Source organism: Acyrthosiphon pisum, chromosome A2 (genome assembly GCF_005508785.2).
Source record: "Acyrthosiphon pisum isolate AL4f chromosome A2, pea_aphid_22Mar2018_4r6ur, whole genome shotgun sequence".
In the NCBI taxonomy this organism is placed as follows: Eukaryota; Metazoa; Arthropoda; class Insecta; order Hemiptera; family Aphididae; genus Acyrthosiphon; species Acyrthosiphon pisum.
In genome coordinates, this window is record NC_042495.1 from 69680009 (window position 1) to 69691583 (window position 11575).

Genomic DNA, 11575 nt, shown 5'->3' on the forward strand with positions numbered 1-11575 from the left:
CTCACTTAAAAATTAAAATATTGTAAAAAACCAACGAGAGGGCACAGATAATGTTGTTACCTAAAAGTTTGATAATAGGTCAATTATAGTCAATTCACTCTAAAATCAAAAATGACAGCACCCTATTGAAACTAGCGAAAGAAAATTTGCTATAACGTACATGTGTAAGACGGAGACAACACATGCGGGTGCGACATCCTCTTAACGATTGCTCGCGGCACCCAGTTTGAAAAACACGGCTCTACAAATTATCATCAGGGAAGACACTGACCGATACGCATAATCCAAACACGACACACACATCAATGACATGTGACAATGTGACATCATAATAATTATTTAGTATTGCCTTTATTTTTGTATTACCTTATTATTGTGTTGTGAATTATATAATAATAATATATTAAGCAGATAACGACCGGAGCGTTATCGGTCGCCGCCGACTCGCGAATATTTAGCACGGCTAAAAAAAAAATCTAGTCAGTCGTAAAAGTTTAACCCGCAAGTGGGTATATTATAATTATATTTCATTCAAAGTGTATATTTTATTTATTTATTATGATATTTTGCTGATCATTAGTTTTTGTTGTTTGTTCTGGTAAGTCGCAGAACTGCATATAATATTATTATTACGTCGCGAATCGCCGTTTTGTTATTTATTATTGTAGTGGGCGCGATTCCCCTTTTATATTATTATTACGCACAATCACGATTGTTTGTTAGGGTTCCGTACGGTAAAACGGGACCCTATTACTAAGGCTCCGCTGTCCGTCCGTCTGTCCGTCTGTCATCAGGCTGTATCTCATGAACCACGAAAGTTAGAAAGTTGAAATTTTCACAGATTATGTATTTCTGTTGCCGCTATAACAACAAATACTAAACATTCTGGAATATATAATATAAGCAGTGTTGCCGACATGTTTATAGCCGATAACGTTACAGAACCCTTCGTGCGCGAGTCCTACTCGCACTTGGCCGGTATTTTATAAATAACGTAACTAATTTACCCTTAACTTTTTTTCAGGATTCATAATTACTAATTATGAATTTACTCGATGTTGAATGTAGTAACTATTAATATTTAATACTATTAAAAATTTAAAACTAGCTACTAGTAATAAACTATTATAACTAAAAGTGAAAACTTGTAATATCGAAATATAGCCGATAAAATGTTTTATTTCACGGAATAAAAATTGTTTTTAGTAATAAGTGAATCGATAATCGAAAAACCGATCGAAAATAATATTTACAATTTACAATATTCGATCACTGTCTGAGAATACACTCGATCGAGAACCAGCATTCGAATAGACTTTTTTGATCGAAAAGAGCTATTAGACCGATCTTTTCGATTAATTTGAGAATTAGGCCTCATGGTTATAAAGTTTTAAATGGCAAATGTATTATAATATGATAGAACGTTATATATAATAATAATATGAATATGAATAATGAATATATTATATTCATAGTTACAATAGATTAGGTAAATTACGCTAACACGGGATGGGCGTGGGCTGTCAACAAGTCCATGAGAATTTAGGTCGGTGGCCACATCCGTGAGAACATTGATACAGTTTCGATAGGCAGGAGGAGCGGGAATAGGACTATAAGAAGGATCCTTGGACAGCCCGTAGGCAGACGTGTTTTACCATTCTACATGCTGGTACCTTCATGCCAGACGTTACAACAATTTGTCATTTTGGACTTTATTTTGGAAATATTTTGAAGAAAACTTTAATAAACACAAACTTAACTATCAATAGATATTGCTACCTATACAAGACTATTTATTGATTTCTTTATGTAAATCATATAGTTACAATTTATATTAATACTAATCGGAATGTTTGTGCATCACATGGTATTTTTCCTTTTGCCGAATTATAATATGTACTAGACTTTTTACAACAACTTTTTATGCTTCGGACTTTTTGGTAGTCTACCTACACACCCATATATATATATATTCATATTAGATATTCAAATGCTGTTTGGTAATTTATTAATACGTATTTTTTATAACAATAATCAATTTTATGATTCCACTTACGCTTTTGTGTGTTTTATATTAGTTTGGTCGTTAGATGTTTCCCTGCCCATAGCAACATATATTTGTTCTAGTCGTAGAATAGCTAGTAACAAATTGCTATAATGTTTTTTTCCCAAGGAAATCTATTTTATTGGTTGGTGTATGTTATGTATCCAATTACCCGGCAGGATCGCGCTAAGTATAAAAAGAAAAGTGCACCTTAAAATACACATATAGGCAAAACACTTGTGAAAACTGCCGGACTACAATTATAGGAAACAACACGATTCATGAAAAAAATGTTTTGAGATAGCATAGGAAATTTGTAGATAAATAATGAAGTTTAAAAAACCAATATTCCAATTGGAAATTGTACGTAGATTTGCATGGTGTACAAATCATTTTGAACAATATCAACGATTTATGGCCAATTTAAATAGGTATGAACTATTGTAGCATATTTTCAACATTTTATTAGATAGTATTTCCCGCGGCCCGTATTACAATGCACTATCCGGCATGTATTTATAATGCAGTATGCACTATCCGACACGTATTACAATGCACTATCCGACACGTATAATGGCAACCAATAATTAAAAAAAAAAAAACATCATTGTAAACCATGGAAATGTAGTAGTTATAAATTATAATCACTAATATTACAGTGGCAAAGAGTTTAAAATAAGTGTTAATCCACAAACAATTATCGCGACAATAATCAGAAATCAGAATTCATAATAAATATTGAGAAGAAATGGTATTGATATTGATATTTGTTTATGTCATTCAAACATTAATAGCTGTCATGTTAACAATAACCTCCTATGAATCTAAATGATTTATATTACTTTAAAGTTTAATTCAATTTATACTACGTAGGTTTACTTTAATTCAATTTATACTACGTATATATGTTGTAATGATTAAATCGTGGGTCCGAGTGAACATGTAATGGTATTATTTTAACAGCATCAAACTACTACGGTTTAAATAACTATAATGCAAATTTAAAACTGTACTAACAACTATTAAAATTAATAAATAATGAAAATTTAGTTTGAATATAATAATTATTTGTGTAGTTTAGACATTTAAATAGTTGACTATTTAAGAGCAAAAACATTTATGTGAACACCAAATAAGTAAATAAGTTATTATTTTAATCAGTTTATAAACACAGTATACCTGATTTAATATAAATCAATAGTATTGTATTTAATTACAAGAATTTATTTTATGTCAACAATAGGTATATTTATTTTAAGATTCAGCGGTGACTGATGTTAAATTAATATCAGTAATATGGACTTAAAATTATTGTTGAAATAGTAAATTTTAGAATAGTATAAAGTTTATTTTAGTACAATATTCCTGTTGTTTTAAGAATATAGTAGTATTGACACAGTATATACTGTGATATTGAGACGGTCCCTGTGTCGTCTAAATTTAACAATTTTAACTTATTATTTTAGGAATGATATATCAAACATTTAATACGTATTAAGCTAACAATAATTTGCAGTTATTTCAGATATTTCAGTTTTCAGTTTAAATACTATTGTGTGAACTATAGATATACCTAATTTATGTTGAAATAATCTGCTAAAAAATTGAACTTTGCTTTACTTTACTATCAATTTTTAAGCAGATTATTTTAACAAAAATTATATCTAGGTATAGTTCAAAGACGTTGTTCCCTATAAAATAATATCACAACTTTTAAAGCCATTTTTTTACACGGATGACGGAGTGTTTTTCTTGGCATATAATATTATTATAATAGTTTCCTTCTCGAGGTTAATGACTGTTTATAATTATAAATTATAATACATGGTGTTTTTATATGTACCTATCCTATATAATATATATTATAATATATATATTGTAAGCTAGACGCAGTACATAGTAGTATAGCGCATACTTAAGAAATCACCCTCAATAAAATACTATAGGTATTGTAACGGATGGTATCCGTTTCCTTCAAACGATACAAGTAAAAGGAACACAATAACATAGGTAATAAGGAGTGGCGCTAAAAAGCGTAAATGCCCATACAATATTTTATATATAATAACTAAACTATAAATATATGAATCACTGAACAGTAAAATTAATCGAGAAATAATATTATAATAAAATCATAAACATTACATTAAAAACCACAAGCCATGTATATAACGACAGGATATGGGGGCTTGCTCTTCACAAAGTAGATATATGTGCATATATTCAAAAACCAGAAAACAGGATGGGAGTGCAACAGATAATAATTATAGACGGTTCGTGGAATCATCATTATGATTAGGTTCACACGCAGTGCACGGGACACCGATAAATGCGACGACGTAATATGGATAAGTCAATGGACCGGGGGGTAGGTAGGAGAGAGCCTGGGCCCTTATAAAAGCAGACCAGAGACGGCCTGTAATCAGACGTGTTTTCTCCACTGCACTACGAGCACCTTCACGACACTTTGTGTAATAATTTAATTATTTGGACTTAGTAAATTTTACTGAAGAACATTTTAATAAACCACATAGAATATTTCATCAGTCTACATTTATTTAATAACAACCCTGTCAACATTTTTATCATCAACGCAAGTGGCCTTGCGTCCTACGAAAACATAATATACTCGTGGTTAAACGGCTATCAGAATATTACTCTGACCAGCCCTAACGACGAGAATATTACAGTATTACCTATAACATTATTACACAATTAAAATGTTGTAAATTATTTTTATTCATCATTACAGTGCCTTACTTGCCACGTTAGATAAATTTATAATTTCAAGGATTTGTACGTTCAATTTGAGGAATATATTATAAGCCATTACGAGCAAGAATATACAATACATTATTGACTAGCTACAAAAACAAAAGCGCAACATAACCTACTAATGAGTATCTAATGATGTTATATTTTTGTTCAGTAGATTGTGTTCTAAATAATATAATATTGTACTTCGCACTTATTAATGCAGTCAACTTGATAATAACATAATAATATTTTCAATTTACATAAATTGAATATTGCTGTTAACTGTCGTCGACTGCCGACGGACATCGATAGCGGTCATCGTTTATCAATAACAAATGAGAATCTGTTATTAGGAGCTATAATAATATTGTCATATGATATAAAACAATAAATAGTCAATTTAATTGGAATTTTAAAACGACCATATTTCATGACTGAAAATATTTTTGTTGGTCAGGGGCGGACTTGCCATTTTTCCGCCCCTAGGCATTACAACACTAGCGCCCTTTGCATTGGCGTACTCCCACGGTGGGGGGGTAATGTTCCATGAAATAAACTATAAAAATTGGATGAAATCTATAAGATTTCTGAGCAGTATGCACTATGCAGGAGATGGGCGACAGTGCCAGCGTCGCGCGTCGTCGAAATGTTTATTATTATTAATTACTTTATCAAGACTTCTGATTTCCAGAATTAATTCCAGTATTCTAAGAATTCCGAGTGCGGGGTGAGGCGGTTCAATCCAATTTTATTTACTTGCTAAGAACTGTGCGAGCGGTCCCCCACCTAGCTAGTAGAGCGGCTATAACAATGTACCCGGCGGCCCGAGGCAGTATATTTGGCTGCCTTGGCTGGCGTTTTGCGCATGCGCCATTCACAATATTGTATGTGTTTACGCCGCACACCCGTATACCACCTCCCATGCATTAACATAGGCAACGCCCGGCAACTGCCTCGCGAGTGCCGATATCGATATAATATGGTAGCAGGATTGAACCCAAACTGCAAGGTTAGGTATTATAGCTTATGAATTAAAACGTTACTCCGACGGGGCTACGAGAGCCATTCTCCTGTTTCATGCAAGTTGTATACAAAAAAAAATTAAAATCATATATGAATTTAGGTAAATATTATAATAAATGATGAAATGATGAAAAACTAAAAAGTAAAAATTAACTAAAAAATTGCGTCCCAATAAATTTTGCACCCTAGGCACGTGCCTTGGTGGCGTATGGGTAAATCCGCCCCTGTTGTTGGTATAAAAAATAAACAACGATTTTAAAGATTTGTCAAAGTTCAAGACGTTTCGGTGAAGCCTGGACCCCTTGAACTATTCCCCTCGCCCTAGATACTGCCTTATGACGAACAGTTTATCGTTGGCAGTTTGGCACGCAACAAAAATGTCATTATTGCTAAACTTCTTCAAAATCTCATTTGAAAATGTACACATTTCACTTTCTATTTTATAATCAATATTTACATTATAAGTTCAATGGGCCGCGCACAACATGGATGTACCCTATACAATCATACAGTGTTTTGCTATAATGCAAATCATAACTCCATGTCCCAACTGATTTGCACGCGTGCCGACTTTTCTGCACCCACAATTTGGGTCTCGTAGAATAACTTAATATTCTGATCGATTCGTATTCTTTCCCGCGGATACAGAGACTTTTCCTAGACGAGAAGTGTGACAAGGACAACACTTTTATATTTTGATTAATATTTCAATTCTGTGTTTAGTGTTTACTACGCTCTTCACAATGACCTCAGCATGTTTTTGATATTAATTGCCTAATTAATTATGTCGCCACACTATTCTAACCACGTTCTATATTAAAACATATTTTATGGGATGGGTACGTAACATTTATATTTAGTATTTACATTGTTGTAGAATCTAATCTAATCACTTAATTTTAGAAATACGCGCATTGTTCCTGTTTTAAAAACACATTATGATGCGGGATCGACAATTAATACAAATTAAAATCGTAAACAATTTATTAGTTGTTCCCCTCATTTAGAATTAGGTATAAAACGATGTAACCCGAGTGTTAATTAATAATTAATTATCGTCCACCCAGACTAATATTCGTGAAGTTGAGAAATATATTCTTAAATTGAAAACCTCTCTAAATAGTAAGTGATGCAAATCAAACCTAGAGGTCCTATTATAGGAGTGATATAACTGTGGCGTATAGTGTATTAATATTATTTAAGTATTTACGCAGTACTTTATGTAAATAGGTAGCAATTATTACATTGTAAAAATTACGATTTAAAATACGAACGCACAATAATTTTTGATCACGACAAAATAGTGATAACATTAATAATAGCTTATATAACTTACAATTAATTCATAATCATTCGTAATTATGATACAGCAGTATCGGCATAAATGTTAAATTATAAGTTTTGGTAACACAATTATATACCTACCTACATATAATATGTTTATGCATAATAATTAATGATAACTAAGTATTAATAATAACTCATAGGTCAGCATTATCACATAATATTTTAGATTAGGTAGGTACTTACTTGATAAAATATACTAATGAGTAATGACCATGCATTTATCACTATTATTATTTACAAAATTATATAAATGAAAATAGTAATTTTTACATTTTTAGAAGAAAATATTATATTGTAGGTATTAGGTTGATAGATAAAAACTGACGTTTTTAAGACCAACGAACGAATTATGTTCCATAATAGTTACCTACGTGATCATGTTTGTATACGTAGTAAACGGTCAACGGTGAACCTTTTATAGAGGATGTATAATAATGAAAACGCTCAGCCACATAATAATAATAATATTTTATTCAAATAGATAATATAGGTAGATAGGTATATGAATAAAAACGGGCCAACGCCCAGTTATACAGGTTAGTTATATAATAGATATAGCCATATAGGTACATTATAACAAATAAATACAGAGTATGAATATGTTATATATAAAAACAAAGTAAACATACAATAATTAATTATTAATGACAGTTTAAAATTAACTCTGTTGGTTGTGGATTTAAAATATTGAATAGAGGCGTGAAGAAATAGTCGAAGTTGGTGTTTTTGTTGCAAAGAGACAACGCTCTTGGAAAGTGGGAGTTAGTTTGTGCAGTAAGACGGTATATGAAAAAGAGAAACTGAGAGGCTATTGTACGAAGGAACATTAAAAAAAAGGGATGGAACTTAGGAGAGAGGGAGAATTGATATATTCATTAATTTAATTAATATATAAAAGTCATATCTGAAAGTTCGTGACGTAATGAAAGGGTTTGAAAATTTAATAGTCTGATCTGATTGGATTGTAATTATGGTTTTCTATGGGTATATTAAGTTTATAAGATCAAAAAACGATTCTGGACACGTTCGATACTGTCAATACCCTATTTAGTGTATGTACACCATATAATCGAAACATACTCCAATATTGACCTAACTAAATACTAATGTATTGTATATTAGAATGAAAGATCGTGGATTTTTAAATTCAAGTGAATAGCGCTTTATAAATCCTAAAACTTTTAGAGGTTTTCTAATAGTTCTCTCAATATGTTGATTAAAATTGAAATTATATGAAAAGGTATTAAGTACCAAGATTATTGATGTAAGAAACTGATTCAAGTTGATTATTATTTATAGAGTACGCTAATTTTATAGTATAGGTGATCGTGACCTATAAAAACTCATAGAGTAGTATTAAAAAATATTTAGTCGTTTAGAATCATACTCCATGTTTGACCCCAGTCAAATAATATATTTAATTCATTTTGTAAAATGTAACAGCCATCCATTGATGAAACACGAATATAAATTTTTAAATCATCTGCAAATAACAGAAATTGACTATTTAACATGACTGAGGAGACATCGTCAATAAATATAAGGAATAAGAGTGGACCGTGGAGATAAATGATCTCCTTGGGGAGTTCCAGACGAGAATGGGTAGTGATAGATGAGAAATCTTTATCTTAAATTGAAAGTAAATTGAAATCTTTTAGTTAAATATTAAACCATGATATACTTAAACTGAAGTGCACACTTTTTATCAGGAGTACCAATGGGTATGCATCCACAGACAGACTTAGAAAATAATTAACCGAACTGTTTGTGACGTTGGATATCTGTATATCTTAATGCAAATATTTTATGACAGGCATCAGTCAGAGTACAACTTCAAGTAAAAGGGAAGTTGACCACCAACACAACACCAATAAAGATTAACGTTATTGATGATGTAAAAGATGAATGTATGCCACTAGCTAAATGGAAATAAGGGAGAATGTTTGAAGTTTACCCAGGAGGTGGTGAGAGTGATGAAAGTTGTAACTATACGCTTATAATTGGGTTCCAAAATTAAGTATCCAATAAAACTATGCTCCTGCCCACCGAAGCAGATACTGTTTCAGTTAAAATTTAAAATTTTCTAACGGGGGGCGAGACCACACACATTACATACCTAACCAATTATACAATAGGTATCTGTTTTTGTGAATTATTATGTAAAAAAAGGCCGACGCCCGATAATTATTGTTAACTTTCTTAGGTATAGTGTCAGGCATCGTCGTTTAACATTGTATTTTTGCTAACGAGACCGCATTCTTAATATTATATATACAATATATATATTATGTGTACTTTAATATTTAAATGTCATTTATTAGGATATAATTAGAAGAGGTATGCATAAATATTTATTAAAAAGAAGTTCCTTTAAATTCAAGAATTGTATAAAGGATTTTGGGTCACACCCTAGCATCGCTGCTAGTATTATAAGTCCAGATTCAAGTTGTAAAATAACTTTATTCTCTGGTCGAGTTATTTCATTCTGTACACGAATTTTATTTTTAAAAATACATTATACATTACGAGGTTCATTTGGAAAGTATTGACTGTTTGAGGTTAAAAGCCAGTAGGAAATCGTAGCTGCTATGATGATAGCACTACATTAAAAAGAAAGTTGTCCATTAATAGAATGAACAGTAACGCAACTCGGTAGCTTCAAGACTGCCGGAGCAGTCACATGTCCAGATGGAAGTCACCGTTACCTCAATAACAAAGTATATTGAGAGCAAGATGAAGACTTTCTCTTTCCATATGACCATTATACAACTAACACAAATCAACTGTTCTTTCTTCATCCAAACTTATCTTAAAAAAAGCAAACGTGAGACCACCGGCGCCACCACCCAGTCTCTCAGAATTTTATAAAGCCTAGTGTAGAGTGTCATAGTGCCACCCTAGTACCACTGCTTGTATTATAAGTAAAGATTCAAGTCGAAACGCAACTTTATTCTCTGGCTGAGTTATTTCCTTCTGTACACACATTTTGTAAGTTTAATGAAGACTATATTAAATATTACGAGTGTCATTTGGAAAGTATCCACTCAGTAAAACTCAATTCAGTAACTTCATAGAACAATATAGAAGCGAAACTCGATCAGCTGATGGGTGAAGTGTTTACCTATGATCTGAAGTCCGAACAATGAAACTGTTTCCGTATACCGACATGATGTTATACCCGTATTGAAAAACCGTTTCCACCTAATAGGCAAGGTATTCTACGCGGGGTCGGGTTGTTTCCACGGTTTACTTTTATCATAGATTACGTATTCCACGCCCCCCAGGAGACCGTGCTTAAGGCCACAATTGCCCGATTCGGCCAATTCACAGAGTTTCATACCCCTGGTAACTTCAAACTGACGGAGCAGTCACAGGTCAAGATGAAAACCGCCGTTACCACAATAACAAAGTATATTGAGAGAAAGATGAAGACTTTCTCTTTCCATATGACCATCATACAACTAACACAAATCAACTGTTTTTTCTACATACAAGCTAATCCTAAAAAGCAAACGCGAGACCACCAGCGCCACCACTAAGAATTTTATAAAGCTTAGTGAGGAATCACTACAGAAGTTAAAAAAACATAGTGAATAATACATAATATAAATTATTATATAAACATTAAAAAACTATATAGCGTGATTATCCTCAAGTTAAAATGTTAAATAGTGTTTCAGCGTACACGTCTAAGTAGGTAGGTACAACTGAAATTTGGTGTGTTTCGTAGTTTTATATGCCAGTAGCGTATTTTAAGGATTTTAAGCACGGGCCTAGGATTGCACATTTTGAGGTGCGGCAAATTTTGGCCTCATAATATTATACTTGACTTCTTGAGTATCGAGGTCATTCTTCCATTTTACTACGTGGTTATTTAGTTAAACCTCTTAAGTGAAGGTGAACGTTATACCTGCATATTTTGTCTCTGTACTACACATGGACTGTATAGCAAATTTACGTTCAGCAGTTTGAATTGTTAAGTTAGATTAAATAATATGGTGAGTAATATATAGGTACTATATAACAACTATTATACCTACTAGTCCTTACTTTCCTTCTCACTGTTCATCATTCATTATTTGAAAACTTTATGTCTCGTGTTTAGTATGTTATTCATCTGTTTCCTAAATTCTTAACATACCTTTATATTCTGTGCATTTTTTTTTCACTTTTCAAACCCATCGTTGCCCGACATTGCTTCCACAGCATGTTACACACAAAAGGAGTTGAACAATCAGAATTTTTTCCGGGCAACGGAAAAGTTAAGATAAGTTTTGAACACCATACACCGAATATTAAATAACGTATTATCAAAGTTTGAGTCATGTAGAGTTGGTACATTTAACGGTCAACGAAGTGCATGGGATCAGCTAGTATTATATATATATGTTTATGGTTCATAAA